Raw genomic sequence first — 18368 nt, 5'->3', positions numbered from 1 at the left:
GCAATCCAAGAAAGTTCTGAATAATGGATTTCCTTGAGGACAACAGAGAGAGAGAGAGAGAGCTCAAGAAAGAGGAACAATTGGTCCTAAACTGAGAGAGTCCTTTATTTTGAAAGCCAAAATAGCTTGGGGAATGGGGTGAAATTATCATCATCATCATCAACAACCAGCATTTACTAATTGCCTATTGTATACCAGGTATTGTGCTAATTGTTGGAGATATAAAGAAAGGCAAAAAATCTATTCTGGGGAGGCAAATAATTATGTACAGACAAAGCATATGCAAGTGTAAATTGGAGATAATCTTAGAGGGAAGCAGCACGGCAATATGACCTTTTCTGTTCAGTCATGTCTGATTCTTCATGTGGGATTTTCTTGGCAGAGATACTAGGGTGGTTTGCCATTTCCTTTTGTAGCTCATTTGATCATGAGAAAGTGAGACAAACGGTAAAATGACTTGTCCAGGGTCACACAGCCTGTAAGTGTCTGAGGTCCGATTTGAACTCAGATAGATGAGTCTTTCTGACTCCAGGTCATTGAAAGCCCTTATATCAGGGCAGAAAGTGACAGTTCAGAAGGGGATGGGAAAAGTCCCAGTGTTCAGATCCTAGTAAGGCTATTCTTTCTAACAAGAGCAGATTTCCTCTATTATGCCTTTTACTTTTGAATCTATATTTTGAGTAAGTAATCTTTTAGGAGCAATGATGCAACAGGAAAGAGATTATGGGAATTAGAACTAGAGTCTTTTGCTATGATTTTGAGAGAATTAATCCATATGCCTCAATTAGATGAGAGTCAAAAAAGGACTGAGACCAGAGCATTTTTTTAAATAAAAGAAAGATTTTATTTATTTTGAATTTTACAATTTTCCCCCTAATCTTGCTTCCCCCCCCCCAGAAGGCATTCTGTTAGTCTTTACATTGTTTCCATGGTATACATTGATCTCAGTTGAATGTGATGAGAGAGAAGTCATATCCTTAAGGAAGAAAAATAAAGTATAAGAGATAGCAAAATTACATAATAAGATAACGGTGGGCTTTTTCCCCTAAATTGAAGGTAATAGTCTTTGGTCTTTGTTCAAACTCCACAATTCTTTCTCTGGACACAGATGGTATTCTTTATTGAAGATACCCCCAAATTGTCCCTGATTATTGCACTGATGGAATGAGTGAGTCCATCAAGTTTGATCACCACCCCCCATGTTGCTGTTAGGGTGGACAATGTTCTTCTGGTTCTGTTCATCTCGTGACCAGAGCATGTTCAATAGGTAGAAGGCATGTTCCTCAAGGCTGGAACCTAGAAACTATTCTCCTATGAATGGGGAGGTCCTCAAACACAGAATACCACCCATTTCCACAATAGAAACCACCCTATTTAATGTCATCAATGAGTATCTGGTCCACTCTGTGCAGACAGGTGCTCATAAAGACTTTTGGCATTTTGCAAGAGGCAGCAATCAATCTTCAAAATGTCAACAAACCCTCTTGCCAAATCACTAGAGCCTAGTGTTCTCATCAATAAAATGAGGTCATCGGGCTTGGTTATCTCCAATGTCTATGAACTTTATAAACAAGTATGAGTAAGTCCTTGAAGAGACATTTAATGAGTTCCAACTTGGAAAAAATATTTTTTAATTAATACAAAATTTAAAGATGCTTGAGGCTGAAACTACAAGTATGTTATTAAAACCTTTATAACCAGCAACCTATTATTTATGAACTTATATGAATAAGGGAAATGTATGATAAGGAAAACAGTGTGAATAGAATGGTAAGGAAAATTATATGAATGACAGAAATGTTTTAAAATTAGCTTCATTCTGGCAACAAAAATTCATACATATTCATTATTCTTTTATAGTGTTTCTGACCTTTTTTGGTTCCCTCTGAATTAATTCTTTCAGAGGCTGCTTTATAACTATATGAAGATTTCTACATTTGACTTGAAAATTTCACCTATTCATATTCCTATTTCATATGTATCAATGTGAAAGGATGGAACCCCTCTTTGGCCCTTCTGTTTTACTATGATAATGATAATTTAATTAAAGTTCTAGCCCATTTATTCATGATCTCAATAAGATAGTTGGAATAAGTTTATCAATTTAATATAACTCATAATATAGTAAGAATAACCTCTATTATCTTAATAAAGGTTTGTCAACTTAGCACAATGGATTCCATTTTGTTTTAAGCCTCCATTTTGTGAGTAACCTGTTTTTGAATAATAAAATAGGCACCTGTTTGGTAGGACGTAGGGAATAACGTGATTTTCCTTAAAAAGAACTGATAAAAAATACGTAGACCCTCTGATAAGACAGACCATTAAATAGAAAATAGTTTCAAAGACTTAATCAGTAATTTTGAAGTAAGCTATCAATCAAATGATGTGGTAAACAACTTTAGCTAAAAATATAAAAAACACACCTGAGATTCCAGTCGTCGGCACATCACCAAGCAGTGTTTTCACCTACATTTCTCCAAGCTTGAGACTCAGCATTTTCTCTGGGGTTCATGGATGATGCTGATTGATTGATGGAGAGTTGGAGATTTGCCAAAGGACCGCTCTGGGTGAGACTCCTCCTTAGCCTTCTCAAGGACAGAGACAGCATATTGTAAAAGAAGACAATTGGAACCTCTAAACAAAAGGTTGAGGGGTTGTGATCTGTTGTAGAAGATATTGTGAGCTCACACTTTGATTAAAACGTTTGATGGCATACACTGGGAATATAATTAGAGATCCCTGCCCCCAGTTAGGATAAGTGGTTAACTCAGAGACATGTGCTCAATAGTTTACAGACAGGGATTTTCCTAGAGTAGGAGATGGGAAAAAACAAGTTATGGTCTGATTGGATGAGCCACCCCAAGTCCCACTTTGACTTCACACACATAGGGGTAGACTCAAAGGCAAAGTGTGAGCCAATTCTCTAAGAGTCTGAGAGTTTAGGGTTTACCCCAGAGCACCCTCTGGTGTCTGATGTTACACATTAAGATGGTAAATTGTCCCTCAACCATTTGGCTCCAAACCCCACTCACTTGGATCCTATTAGGTTCTTCTCTTCCCAAAATGCACCTTAAGAATCCTATGTATGATGTCTCCTCCAGTTCAAATCTGAGTTTCTCAAGGGCAAGATCTGGCTTGCCAATCTGTTTGTATTTCCAGTTTTTAACATTTGGTGAATCATAAGTGATTAATAAATTCTTAATACCTGCTTTTTTTTTCAGCCATTAATTAACAGTGCCTCTGGTTTCAGAATCAAAGAATCTCAGAATTTGAGTCTTAAAAGGGATCTCAATAGCCATTTAATTCAATTCTTTAAAAAAAATAAGTGTATTTAAAAAAAATTGTCCTCTCTTTGAAAAGAATACCTACTATATTTGTTCTAGTGGTCAAATAGTTTCTGCTTGGACACTTCGGAAGTGGGGAAGCCAGCAGCTCTCCAGGGAATCTGATCCACTGCCAAGAAGACTGAAGGAAGCTTCCCGCCATCAGTGCACCCCAATTACAACGTATTACCTGGGACTCTAGGACACCCACGAAATGGAGCCAAACCAACCAACTCTCTGTCTCAGCCCTTCATATTCAGTTTTCTCTAATACCAGTTGGAACATCCAGTGCCCAGGGGGCAGTTAGGGTGGAATGAATGCCAATCACACAGTCAGAAGAATTGGTTCCCAGCCCTAATGTTTTTTATTAACTGAGCGAACCTGAACATTTCATGTAACTTTTCTCTACCTTGTTTCTCTTTTCCTTTTTTTTTTAGATTTTTCAAGGCAATAGGGTTAAGTGGCTTGCCCAAGGCCGCACGGCTAGGTCATTATTAAGTGTCTGAGACCGGATTTGAACCCAGGTACTCCTGACTCCAGAGCTGGTGCTCTATTCACTGCGCCACCTAGCTGCCCCCACCTTGTTTCTCATCCATAAAACTGAGATAATACTTCCCTGCCAACCTTACAGGTTTATTGTAAGAAAATCACTTTGAAAGTCCTAGAAGATCTGGGCAGATACAGCATGAGCTGGGTATGCTTTGCTGTGCCAGCACATCCTGGGGCAAGTGTTGCCACTAGGCAGCTAGGTGGTGCCACAGTGTATATAGCGGAGGGAGGAAGACTCGAGTTCAAATTCAGCCTAGTTGTGTTCCTGGGCAAGTCACTTACCCACTATTTGCCTTACTTTCTCCAAATGTAAAATGGGGATAAGAAAAATGATAATATTAATAAAATAATAATAACAATAATGCCTAAGGTTGTTATGAGGATCAAATGTGTTAAGCTCTGTAAAACACCTTCAAATTCACTGGTTATTATTATGTGAGGCAGCTTAGGGCGCTGCCTAGATCACCTCCTAGCTAAGTGGCCCTAAGCAAGTCACTTAACCTCTCTGGACCTTAGTCTCTTCATCATTAATGTGAGGATGATAACAGCCCTTCTCTCCTGGGTTATGGTGAGGGTAAAATGAGAGCATCCTTGTAATGTGCTTTGCTCTCTCTCCTTCCATATTCCCTTTCTTGGGGCAGCAAGTGCAAAGCTCCCAGGTGCTAATTTCTTCTGACCATCCCTCTTAAACATGGGGCACTTCTTGAAGTGACTCACCTGTCTCAGAAGATAAAGCCTAGGTGGGGGGAACTCTGTCTCTCCTCTCCCTCCCCCATAACCTTGTGGATAAAGCTGAATTCCCTTTGTCCTAATCCTCAAAAATAATTGTGTTGCTATTCTGCCTACATTTCTTTCTATGTTTTCCTCCTCCTTCCAGTCAGCCATCCCTTCTAATGAATAGCAAATGAGGAAAAAATACAGCGAAACTAATCAGAATAAGCCCCCCAGAAGTCTGATATTATTTCCGACATTCCACACCCATAGAACCCCCACCCCCATATCTGCAAAGATGCAAGGTGACCCAGCTTCTCATTATCTAATTTAATCGTCAAATACTGGTAGGGTGATTTTTGCAGAGGGTACCACCATGCCAGTGGTGGCTTCATAACCTCAATTCATCAATCAACAAGAAATAGTAGGCATCTCCAATGGGTTGGATACTGGAGAGACAAGTAAAATGAATAAAATAATTTCAGTTCAACAAGGCGCTTATATTCTAATGGAAGCGGCAATCATGCACACAATTATACATACATATCTACATACATATGAGAGAAGACATGGACTTTTATGCTAGAGGCAAAAGGAACAGCTGAAGGTTCTTGGGCAATAGAGTGACATATCCAGATCTTTGCTTGGGGAACATCAGTTTGGCGGCTGTGTAGGATTTCCTGGAGAGAGAGAGAGTGGCTGGAGCCAGGGAGCTTCATGAAGAGCTTATTGCAATTATCCTGGCAAGCAGAGATAAGGGACTGGACTAAGGTGATGCCTGTGTGAAAAGAGAGGAGAGCAAAGATGCCAGAGAACTATTATGCACACCCATGTGCTATGGCCAAAAAAAGGTAATTTAGGTGCATATAATATTTTGTATATAACGTAATACAATAATTTAAACCCTAACTCCAGGGCTGGTGCTCTATCCACTGCACCACCTCAAAATAAATAAAATCTTTACCAAAAAATTTAAATACATAATATAATAGAATATTATATAGAATAGATGATATATAGAATATTTATGATACGTATATTATAAACATAATATATTTTTTGCATAATAAATATGTGTGTAATATGTATATCTGCATTAGTATGTGTGTATAGGAAGAAGGAAAGGATGGGGGAAGGGAATGAGCTATATAAATATATAATGCAGAGCTGCTAGGTGGTACAATGGATAGAACACCCACCCTGGAGTCAGGAGGACCTGAGTTCAATTCCAGCCTCAAACACTTACTATCTGTGTGACCCTGAGCAAGTCACTTTACTGTTACTGGATTCAGTTCCTCAAGTGTAAAATAGGGATAATTACTGTTCCTATCTCAAATGAGATATTTATAAAATATCTGGCATATAATAGGCTGTATAAAAATGCTTCTTACTTTTTAATTTAGTGAACATACCCTAGATCCTCTGAGTAAGAAGGTATATTTATAAGGGTATCTTTAAAATAAAAGGCCCCTATAAAAAGGAATAGACTTGACTAAGTCAAAGGAAATTAGACACGGTCCCCCCCCCCCAAACCCCAGCTGTGTCTGTGTTCTTTATATTTTGAATTCCACATTGCTATTTTATTATTACAGCTGGCATTCAGTGAAGGATTACATAGACCCAGAAAAACAATCATTTCACATCTACCAAATTCTGGCAATCCATAGAGGATGATAGGGAAGGGGAACATCCAATCAGTGGTGGTCCTCTTAGGACTGTTTTCCTGGTACCCACTGCCATGGAAACAAGAAATGAGAATCAATATATTGAATCTAGAACCTTCTTTCCTAGAACAAAGGACAGATTACTGTTCATACGATTCAGTAGGTCATGACTTCTAGCTCCCAAAACTTCAGGTAACAAAATGGATTCTTAATGAGTTTGACTAAACCTTTCTTAATCCTTGGTGGCTTTCTCCATATCTCTAGATAGTTCATCAAAATTTACTCTGTGAAATGAAAATGTCCTTCAATTTGGATCTTCATCCTACCTTGGGATCTGAGGAATTTGAAATGATCACAACCCTTGGGAATAGATCAACTTGCCTCCTTATCAATTTTCCTTTTTTGATTAAGCTTTATTTAATGAGTTGGGCTATTTTTTTCTCTTCTAGATTATACCTGGTTAGCTCCTTCTAAGTTTTTTCTATTAGTTTTGTTTTTATTTTTAATCTAATATGTTTCTGGACACTACCAATTTCTTGAACCAATTTATTTGTTGGTACTCTTTCTACCATGAGATTAGACCTGTGATTTCATTGCTATAAAGAATTTTGGATTCTTTAGGAATAGGGACATTCCCTTCACCAGACAGATTAGCACTTTATAATTTCTTAGGAGACATTGACTGCTTAGGGGGCTCATTGAGGCCAATTCAGTCAGGATGTGGCTGAAGTGGAATTTGAAGCTAGGTTAGCTTCCACCAAAACTGGCTTTCTAGACTCTCTGCCTCTACCATATTTCTTTTTTAAAAATTTTTATTTATTTAAGGCAATAGGGTTAAGTGACTTGCCCAAGGTCACCCAGCTAGGTGATAATTAAGTGTCTGAGGCCATATTTGAACTCAGGTCCTCCTAACTCCAGGGCTGGTGCTCTATCCACTGCACCACCTAGCTGGCTCTATCATATTTCTAATAAAAAGTATTGAATTTATAGAATGATAATAGAAAAAAATGTTATTATCCCTTCCTCATCTTTCTTTCCCTCTTCTCCCAACACAACTATCTTTTTCTAAAAAGAAAAAATCCAGTCTTAACAGGTTGCTGTTTTGGGCAAAGGTACTCATACCTGGTTGATGAAACTTAGAGATGTAACTAGAAATTCTGATGCCTGGGAGCTAACTCATTTGGAGTGAGATTCCTTGGATTTCAAGACAAAAAGCCTCATTCAGAGGGAGATGATCCTAGGATATTCCCAAGCCTTTCACTGGTCTCTATTTTAACATAGGACTGGCAGGTGGCCACAAGTCTATCCTAATGTGGTAAAGTTGATCTGGGAAAGAGCCCATTCCTCAGAGAGAATAGTGATCATGAATGCTGAATAACTGACCACCTCCTGCCTCCATTTTCCCCAGGTGTTAAGGCACCTGGTAGAGTGCGTGGCATCAGAAAAAGTCAGTTGTCAGGAGGCTAGTTGGCACAGTGGACAGAGTATGGGGCTTGGAGTCAGGAAGACCTAAATTCAAATTTCATCTACTCTAATTGTGTGACCTTGGGCAAGTCACTACATCTCCGTTAACCTTAGTTGCTCCTCCATAAAATGGGGATGATAACAGTACCTATCTTGCAGGGTAGGATCAAATAAGATAATATTTGTAAAATGCCTTTGTAGATGCTTATTTCCTTCATCCTCTCACTAGGGTTCTGCTTCAAAAAGAGATCATGATAGGAACTATTGGAACAAAAATATTCATAGGTGCTCTATTTGTAAAAGGCAAAAAGAAGAAATATGGGAAAATCTCTATATCTGATAGTTCCTAAATAAATGAATCGTAGTGTATTGATGTGATGGATAATCAGAGGTGCATTAAAAACAGTAATATGGGGGCAGCTAGGTGGCACAGTGGACAAAGCACCGGCCCTGGAGTCAGGAGTACCTGGGTTCAAATCCTCTCAGACACTTGATAATTACCTAGCTGTGTGGCCTTGGGCAAGGCACTTAACCCCATTTGCCTTGCAAAAATCCTAAAAAAAAAAAAACCAGTAATATGAATAAAAATGCCTGACAGTGATCTCTAATTAACAGATACTTTACATAATTCTCATTGAGTCTCATAATGAAGTGGATATTGTACATAATTTTCATGATGATCAATTGGTTCAGTAGTGTCTGATTCAGTTTTCTTCTCCAGCTCATTTTACAAATAAAGAAACTGAGGCAAACAGGGTGAAGTGACTTGCCCAGGGTCACAGGTCAGGTGTCCTGTGCTCTATGGCACCACTTAGCTGCCATTGCAAGTATTTTTATCCCTATATTACAGGTAGAGAGACTTAGAGGGGATAGAAATAAAAAAGAAATAATGAGCAGGCAAATTTCAGAAAGACCTGGAAAGATTTGCATGAACTGATGCTGAGTAAAATGAGTAGAACCAGAACTCTGTACTCATTTCGCAAATTTCTTTAATGTCTAAGTAGAAGTAGTAAAGTAGTAGAAAATAGCTAGATGATCCTAACTGCTTCTGTATTCAGTCTTTATGATACAGTTTTAGTTAAAAGTCTGAAGAAAATCCAGCATGTGGAAGAAGTATTTTTTTTTTTAGGTTTTTGCAAAGCAATGGGGTTAAGTGGCTTGCCCAAGGCCACACAGCTAGGTAATTATCAAGTGTCTGAGACTGGATTTGAACCCAGGTACTCCTGACTCCAAGGCCAGTGCTTTATCCACTGAGCCACCTAGCCACCCCTGGAGGAAGTATTTTAATAGGTAAATAACATCTTAATATTTTTTGTTTTGTTTTTGCAAGGCAGTGGGGTTAAGTGGTTTGGCCAAGGTCACACAGCTAAGTCATTATTAAGTGACTGAGGTCTAATTTGAACTCAGGTCTTCCTGTCTCCAGGGCCTGTGCTCTACCCACTGCACCACCCAGGTGCCCCCCAATATCACCACATTTTAAGAACCATTGCCTTTTACCAATACTCATAGATCTAGGCAAAAATAACTAAAATTTATATCGAGTTTTGTTTTTCTAATGACAGATGTTAACATCTTATTTCTTTCAGGACTTCAAACCCCAAGAAATATACCTACAAGCAAAACTGTCAGAATTTGGCTCAGTTAAAGTTCTCTAAGTTTCCCTCACAGATTTTGAAAACCTGGAGTTCTAGGTATGAGAACAGAAGGAATATTGAAATAGATAAAAGCCCTGATATCTCTCCCTTCAGGGACACAAGTCTGACTTCAAGCTGACCTGGGCTAAAGTCCTGCCTGCCTACCTACCTATGGGTAGATTGCTTAACCTCATTATCCCAGTTAGTCAGTCAACAAACATTTATTAGAGAGTGAATATGTGCTGGGCTTCAGACTGGAACTTCAAAGACAAAGTGACAATTGGAAGATTTTAACTATGGGACAGTTAATGAGATATGCATTCATGGAGGAAGTTTCCTTACCAGGATTCCCTTCTTCTGATCTTTGGTCTATTTACAAAAGTTTTCCAAAGGGGTGGCTAGGTAGCGCAGTGGATACAGCACCGGCCCTGGAGTCAGAAGTACCTGAGTTCAAATCCGGCCTCAGACACTTAATAATTACTCAGCTGTGTGGCCTTGGGCAAGCCACTTAACCCCATTGCCTTGCCCCCCCCAAAAAAAGTTATCCAAAGAAAGAACAAATTAGTAAGAGACAATCTAATTTACATGTTGATTGAGGACAAATCACTTAACCTTTCAGCTTCCCCCTGCAGGTGGGCCCAGAGTCAGTCATTTGAACTCATCTTCCTGAGTTCAAATCCAACCTCAGACACTTGCTAGTTATATGACCCTGGGCAAGTCACTTCACCCTGTTTGCTTCAGTTTCCTTATCTGCCAAATGAGCTGGAGAAGGATACGATGAACCAATCCAGTATGTTTGCCAAGAAAACACCAAATGGGGTCACGGAGAGTTAGACATGACTGAAAAATGACTAAGCAACAACAAATACAAATGTGTATACATAAGAATGTGTGTGTGTTTGTGTGTGTGTACAACCTCAACATCTGACTGTGCCACAATAGAGCTGAACCTGGAATTAGGAAAATCTGATTTCAGATTTCAGACACTTAACTAGCTGTATAACCCTGGACAAGTCACTTTACCTTGTTTGCCTCTGTAAAATGGAGATATTATTTCTGTGAGGGTCAAATGAGATAATATGTGTAAGAAAGTGCATACATTTTTGTCCTGGAGTGTGTGTGTGTGTGTGTGTGTGTGTGTGTGTGTGTGTGTGTGTGTGTGTTTTGTTCCCATATCTGTGATTCCATCTGATCAGTCAGCTGGTGATGAGACTTCTCCCTTTCTCCACGTGGACCAGAAGCTTCTCTGCTTCGAGAGTCGTCCCTGACTTGCCCAGGGTCACCTAACAAGTCTTTGAAGGATGGGAACTCAGGTCTTCCTGCCTGTGAGATCAGTGCTCTCCCCAGGCTGCTTGTCATGGCATGACTACAGGTAGAAACAGGGACTTGACCTGTGATTTCGAGGGAACTCCTCCCATGCAGATTGGTGATAGGTCTACAATTTATAGCATTAAAAGAGAATGAGATGACTGCACACTAAGAGGTGCTTGCCCAAGGTCATTCAGCCAGGACCTCAGAGGCAGAATTTGAATCCAGGTCTTTGGGGTTTGAAAGAAGATTAGCTCTCTATTCCCTATTGTACCCTACCTCTCCACAGATGCTGAAGAAATGTTTGTTGATTTGAATAGAAACCAATGATGAAAGGTGGTCCTCTCTTATTTATGGTCTTTCTGTTCTTTCTGGCAGTTTTTCAAACTAAGAGCAGATTATTTCATATATATTGAATCTGACTCCAAATTCATTAGCCCCAGGATAGCACAGTCAGGTTTCTTCTACACAGATTAAAAACTAAGTGATATTTTTAGTATTTACAGTTACTTTGATTTGGAAATTATTTACAATCATTTGGTTCCATCCTTCCTCTAAGAAATCTGGGAAGCATTCTGTTTCATTGTTTCTGTCCTAGAGCTTTGGGAACTTGTGGAGATGAAGGCATGGGAACTCTCTTCCACAATACACTTTAAAGCTTAATCTGTGTTAGAAACATTTTCTCCATTGTTTTTTATTTTTTTAGGATTTTTTTTTGGGGGGGGGGCAAGGCAATGGGGTTAAGTGGCTTGTCCAAGGCTACACAGCTAGGCAATTATTAAGTGTCTGAGGTTGGATCTGAACTCAAGTCCCCCTGACTCCAGGGCCGGTGCTTTATCCACTCTGCCACCTAGGTGCCCCTCATTATTTTCTTAAGGCTAAATGATCCACAGAACAACAAATGCAGTTTTGATTTATGGTGTTTGGTAGCTTCTGAGATATCAAAGCTCACATAGAATATTAAGCAACTGGTTCTAAAGAATCTAATATCCCTTTTCTTCTATTCATGAATGTTTTTCAAAGAATGTCCAAAAACTGACTTGATCCTGTATTTAAGGATCATAGATTTAAAGCTGGGAGGAATGATAGTGGCCAGTAAATTTAACCTCATTTTATGGATGAGAAGGTTCAGAAGAGGTGTGACCCAGAGTTTTACAACTTACAACTTGTCTAAGGAATCATTTGAACCATTGTTTTCCTGACTGCATGTCCATCAATTTTATCCGTTAGACCAGGGATCCTTAGACAGATTGGTGAACTCTATTTTTCAAAATAAAGTTTTTAAATAAAATAAAAGACAGGATCACAAAAGGAAACCAATCATATTGAAATACAATCATAGGGCAGTTAGGTGGTCTTGGAGTCAGGAGGTCCTGAGTTCAAATGTGACCTCAGACACTTAATAATTGCCTAGCTGTGTGACTTTGGGCAGGTCACTTAATCCCATTGCCTTGCAAAAAAAAATGTAAAAATTTTTTAAAAAAGAAATAATTATAAAAAATTAAATTTAAAATTAAAATTTCAGTTTAAATTAGAATTTAAATTTAATTTAAAATGTTAACTTTAAACTTAAAAATTAAATGTAACTTAAAAATGAACTAAAAATTTATATGTAATTTAACATTTAGATAAACAAAATTGATGCCCAGATTTAAAGTTAAATTAGATTTTAAATGAAAACAAAATTTTAATTCAAATAAAACAAATTAAATTTTAATTTAATTTAATTAAGTAAAATTTATTTAATTTTAAAATAAAACAAATTTTAATTCAGATAAAGTTTAGATTAAATTTTAGGCTAAATTTAAATTTAATTAAATTTTAATTTTAAAATAAAACAAAAATTTTAATTCAGATAAATCTTAAATTAAATTTTAGGTTAATTTAAAATTAGTTAAAATTCAATTCAATGTTAATTTTAAATTGAAATAATTTTAATTCAGATACATTCAAATGAAATTTGGGGCAAAATTAAAAATTAAATTTTAATTTAAAATTGAAACAAAATTTTAATTCAGATAAAGTTTAAATTGAATTTTAGGCAAAATTTAAATTAAATTTTAATTTTAAATTGAAACCGAATTTTAATTCAGATAAAGTTTAAATTGAATTTTAGGCAAAATTTAAATTAAATTAAAATTTAATTTTAAAATTAAAACAAAATTTTAATTCAGATAAAATTTAAATTCACTTTTAGATAAAATTAAATTTAATTAAATAGGTAAAATTTGAACTTCTTAAATTCAGATGAAAATTTAATTTAAATTAAAAACAAATATTTAAATTTAATTTTAAATTTAAATTTGGAGCCCTATGTGGCCCCAACACAGAATTCCCTTTATAGCTACCCTGGCAAGTGGTCAGCCATTCTCTCGAATACCTTGTGTGATGGGGAACTCACTACTTCCCTAGGCAGTTCATTCTACCTGTGCAAATTTGTTATCATCTGTTATCTGTTATCATCATCCTCAGGACTCAGACACAATCCTGATTCCCCCCCCCCCCCACTGCTCTTTGCTCTCTAATCACATGTTAAAAGTTTTCTGTCTCAGCCAACCCTCTTCCCTCCTTACTCCAGGTTACCTTTTTCCACCAACAATAAGAACATTTGGGTTGTGTCGCAGCTGGTCTGTCCCGTGGTTTTGCGGAATAAAGTGAGGGGTGAAGACCTGAGACTCTGCAGGTGCAGCAGCCCTTCCATTCCTCGTGTGACTGATCTGGAACTTGATTTTCTCCTCAACAGCTAGATATCCTGCCCAGAGCAAATCACAGTGATTTGTGTGTATGACTCATCTAGGATGGAGGATGATACCTTGAAGGACATAGAGGAGTTTTACGCTGGCAACAACAGAACGAGTAATATGCCTTGCCTCCAGGTGAGCGGGCAGGAGGGGTTGCCTCCTCAGCAGCCTCCTGCAGGTGCCCCCCCAGGGGATCTGGGTGCTGCAGATGATACCTGGGAGCTCAGGAGTTTTAAGGGGTCCTTAGAGTGTCAACCTCTCATTTTACAGATGATAGACACAGTGACATCTGGAACAGGGTCTGGTTTGGAAGCAGAAAGAGCACCCCCCCCCCACTAGCTATGTCATTGCATCACTCATCTTTTAACTTGGGATTTCAGCTGATTTGTTATCTTTTCCAGCTCCAGATCTATGATCCTGAGATCAAGGCCCAAGGACGCACAGGTTGCTACTTGGAGGGCAGGGAAGAGAGCATCTACTGTGTTCTGGTCACTGTCTTGTGTATTATAATTCTTATCTCATTTGATCCTCATAACTCTAGGTGGTGGGTGCTGTTATTATGCTTATTTTACACAAAAGGAAACTGAGGTAGACAGGTTAAGTGTCTTATTGATAGAACCATTGCAATGGTCCATCTTAAAAAAATTCCTTTTTGGGATGGCTAGGTGGCACAGTGGATAGAGCACCGGCCTTGGAGTCAGGAGTACCTGGGTTCAAATCCGACCTCAGACACTTCATAATGACCCAGCTGTGTGGCCTTGGGCAAACCACTTAACCCCATTGCCTTGAAAAACCTAAAAAAAACCCTTACTTTTTGGTTCCTCTATCTTGCATTTACATCTTCTAAATTATCCTCTGTATCCTTCCTCATTCCTGCCCCTTCTAGAGAGCTAGCCCATAAAATACAGATTTGCAGGGATCTCTTGATGGGGGCTCAAGTGCTTAGTTTTTTACAGTGTCCCGACCACACAGCTGCAAAACTGACATTCCTAAAACCAGAATGGGACTCATCCATCCCCTTACTTTGAGTTAAATACAGTTCCCTATATGGTTTTTTTTTTAGATTTTTCAAGGCAATGGGGTTAAGCGTCTTGCCCAAGGCCACACAGCTGGGTCATTATGAAGTGTCTGAGGTCGGATTTGAACCCAGGTACTCCTGACTCCAAGGCCGGTACTCTATTCACTGCGCCACCTAGCCGCCCCTCCCTGTATGGTTTTTGAAACTGTTCTCAATTTTGCACCATCTAATTTTTCCCAGGCTTATGTCTCTCCTTATGATAAAATTTTTATGATTTCTCAAATATTAACAATCATAAACAATTCAATAGACAAAGAAGCCCCAAAAGAGATTGTATATAGGGCTGGACTTTTGTTACAGACTGCTTTTTTTTTTCTTTTTGGTTTTGGCAAGCAATGGAGTTATGTGATTTGCCCAAGGTCACACAGCTAAGTAAGTATTAAGTATCTGAGATTGGATCTGATTTTGTTTTTGCAAGGCACTGGAGTTAAGTGACTTGCCCAAGGTCACACAGCTAGGTAATTATGAAGTGTCTGAGGCCGGTTTTGAACTTAGGTCTTCCTGATTCCAGGGCTGGTGCTCAATTCTCTGTGCCACCCAGCTGTCCCTACAGACTGCTTTTTAAGTAGGGAAGAAACTTCTCTACTTCTACAGATCCTTTTCTGAACTTCCTTTGACTCTTTTCTCTATATTTTTTCAGATTTATTTCACACTCTTCTCTTTTACTTATTCACATATGCATAATCAATGGAAAATACATTCTACATAATGGCCACACTTGCTTCTTTTTGTTTTTAGTCCACAACATTCAATTTTCCATCTCCATGACTTTACATAGGCTATCCCAGCCACCTTTTTTGCAAAGTCATGGAGATGGGAAATGGAATATTTTGATCTAGCAATACCACTACTAGGTCGATATCACAAAGAGATCATAGAAAGGAGAGAAAGACCCACCTCTACAAAACATATATATATATATATATATATATATATATATATATATATATATATATATATATATGTATAGTACAGCTCTTTTTGTAGTGGCAAAGAATTGGAAAATGAGGGAATGCCCATCAACTGGGCAATGGCTGAATGGTGTATGAATGTTCAATTTGTTTTATAAGCAATCATGAGTGGTTAGACTTTAGAAAAGCATAGGAAGAATTATATGAATTGATATTGAGTGAAGTGAGCAGAACCAGGGAGAACATTATACAGCAACATTGCTATGATGGACTTTGCTCCTCTCAGCAGTTCAGTGATCAAGGACAATTTTAAAAGACTTGTGATGGAAAATACCATTCACATCCAGAGAAAATGCTGTGGAGTCTGAATGTAGACCATAGTATACTATTTTTAATTTTTAAAATTTGGGGCAGCTAGGTGGTGCAGTGGATAAGAGCACTGGCTCTGGAGTCAGGAGGACCTGAGTTGAAATTCAGCTTCAGATGCTTAATAATTGCTTAGTTGTGTGATCTTGAGCAAGTCACTTAACTCCATTTATGCTTTATGTTTTTTCCATTCTCTTGGTCTTTTTTTCCACTTTAGTTCTGATTCTTCTTTTGCAACATGACTAATATGGAAATATGTTTAACATAGTTAAATATGTATAATTTATATCAGATTATTTGCTGTCAAGGGGAGGGGTGGGGAGGAAAGGGGGGGCGGGAGAACAATGTGGAACTCAAAACCTTACATAAAAATGAATGTTGAAAACTATTTTTGCATGTAGTTGGAAAAATAAATAAATTTATTTTTTTAAAAAAATTAGTAAGAACCCAAATCCAGCACTCTTTCCATCCTGCATCAATGTAGAATCACAAAATGAGATTAAGGCTTAAAGGAATCATGGAGACAGTCATTTTGGAGCCAAGGATGCTTGGACCCAGAAAGGTTGTTATCAAGGTCACACAGGCAGTTGTAGACAAGCTGGGTTCCATTCTATGGAGCAGTCAGTATTCTTTTTTTTTTTTTTTTTTTTAGGTTTTTGGAAGGCAGATGGGGTTAAGTGGCTTGCCCAAGACCACACGGCTAGGTAATTATTAAGTGTCTGAGATTGGATTTGAACCCAGGTACTCCTGACTCCAAGGCCAGTGCTTTATCCACTATGCCACCTAGCCGCCCCAGCAGTCAGTATTCTTAGAGCACTACTTTCTTGCATAGACAGATGTGGAAAAACACATATTTTTCTTCATAATCTCTGGTCAGTTAATTAGCTTTTAAAATAATGTAATTTCATTATTTTTATTGAACTAATTATGTGGTACCTTTTAGTCTCCTGTTAATATTATGGACTGTTTATACATGGTACTTTTATAGAGAGTAGACACTTTAGTTGTTAAATGAATGGATGAATGAATGATGTTTCTTCCCTGAAAGCCTACCTAGTCATGTTAGATAATCATTTCCATATGTTGCTGTATTCTGTTTGCTAAGATTTTATATAGGACTTTTATGTCTATGTTTGCAAGGGAGATAGGACTATAATTTTTATGCTCTCTTTGCCAGGTGTAGGAGTTAAATCCACATTTTCGTCATAAAATAAATGGAATAACACTGCACCCTTTTCTATATTCTAGGACATTCTGTGCAATAAAAGGTTTATTTGTTCTTTAAAAGTTTGGCAAAATGTTCCAACTGGACTGTGCCCCTCTTTTATGCAAAAATGTATGTATATTTACATTTTTCTAAGTAAGTTTCTAACTTACTCATCGAATTTGTTAACAAAGATGGAAAATAATATTCCCCTCAGTTTTCATCTCTATCTTGTGGTTGCTATGTTTCCTCTCTCATTTTGTTCATTTTAATCTTTTAAAAAAATTCTTTAGGTTAATTTTGTTAACTTTATTAATTTTTTCAAAGAATCTAGTTTATTTTCTTTCTTTTTAAAATTTTTCTAGGTTATATCCTTTAAAATTTTATTTTGCTTATAAACTTGCTTTCTAAATTCTTTGGGTAGTCTCTCTCCTTTAAACTTTTTTTTTAAGGTTTTTGCAAGGCAAATGGGGTTAAGTGGCTTGCCCAAGGCCACATAGCTAGGTCATTATTAAGTGTTTGAGACTGGATTTGAACCCAGGTACTCCTGACTCCAGGGCTGGTGCTTTATCCACTGCGCCATGTAGCCACCCTATAAACTTTCTTAATATAGAGCTCTACTTTTTTTCTGTTTTATTTTTCTTACTTTCATAGTACAGATGTCTTAAGATGACCTCTAAGAACTCTTCCAGGATTTAAAGTGCTAACATTCTGTTCTCTACTTGTATTTTTATTTCAAAATTTGTTGTTTCAAAAATTATTTTATAGCAGAGTATGATTTACTCCTATAATCTCAGCTGACTAGGAGGTTGAGGTTAGGGGCCCCTCCTGAGTTTGAGTTCTCAGTTTCAATAGACCATGTGGGTGAGGTATTCCAGTAGTATTCAGCATCATATCATGAATCCTACTGAGTAGGGGTCACCAGGTTGTCTAAGGTGGATCAAATCAGCCCAGGTTGGAAACAAAGCAGGTCAAAGTTCCTGGTCCCAATAAGTAGCAGATTCCAGGTCATGAGTTGCCCTTACACTTCTAATCTGGGATGGGGAGACATATAACTATAGCTATACTACCATCTGGTCTCCTTATCTCTATATAGCTGTAACTATAACTTTTTATCTAGCTAGAACTATTGGACATATTTCTAGTAGATATAGTTATAGATATAGATATAATTATAAATATAGATAGACATAGATATGATCATTTTATTGCTCTTCCCTCCCTAATCTGGGTGACATTTAAAAGAGTTATAAGAGGGCAGCTAGGTGGCCAAGTGGATAGAGCATCGGCCCTGGAGTAAGGAGGACCTGAGTTCAAATTTGACCTTAGACATTTAAGAATTACTTAGCTCTGTGGCCTTAGGGAAGTTACTTAATCCCATTGCCTTGCAAAAACCAAAAAAGAGTTACGAT

The 18368-nt window shown here is 37.7% G+C and overlaps 2 long non-coding RNA genes across 2 annotated transcripts in view; one reads left to right on the top strand and one right to left on the bottom strand.

Moving 5' to 3' along the window:
- Positions 1 to 877: 877 nt before the first annotated feature.
- LOC141515217 (uncharacterized) overlaps positions 878 to 18368 on the bottom strand; it is a 36599-nt gene continuing 19108 nt past the window's right edge. The window contains exons 3-4 of the long non-coding RNA XR_012476253.1: positions 2427 to 2588; positions 878 to 976 (exon numbers count right to left, since the gene is read on the bottom strand). This is a non-coding gene — a long non-coding RNA (uncharacterized LOC141515217). The remainder of the gene's footprint in view (positions 977 to 2426; positions 2589 to 18368) is intronic.
- LOC141515216 (uncharacterized) overlaps positions 6384 to 18368 on the top strand; it is a 64189-nt gene continuing 52204 nt past the window's right edge. Inside the window, exons 1-3 of the long non-coding RNA XR_012476252.1 lie at positions 6384 to 6442; positions 9301 to 9405; positions 13400 to 13532. This is a non-coding gene — a long non-coding RNA (uncharacterized LOC141515216). The remainder of the gene's footprint in view (positions 6443 to 9300; positions 9406 to 13399; positions 13533 to 18368) is intronic.

This window comes from Macrotis lagotis, chromosome 2, assembly GCF_037893015.1.
Source record: "Macrotis lagotis isolate mMagLag1 chromosome 2, bilby.v1.9.chrom.fasta, whole genome shotgun sequence".
NCBI lineage: Eukaryota > Metazoa > Chordata > Mammalia > Peramelemorphia > Peramelidae > Macrotis > Macrotis lagotis.
Note: the sequence above shows the minus strand (reverse complement) of the source record. Positions and strands in the feature narration are given on the sequence as shown.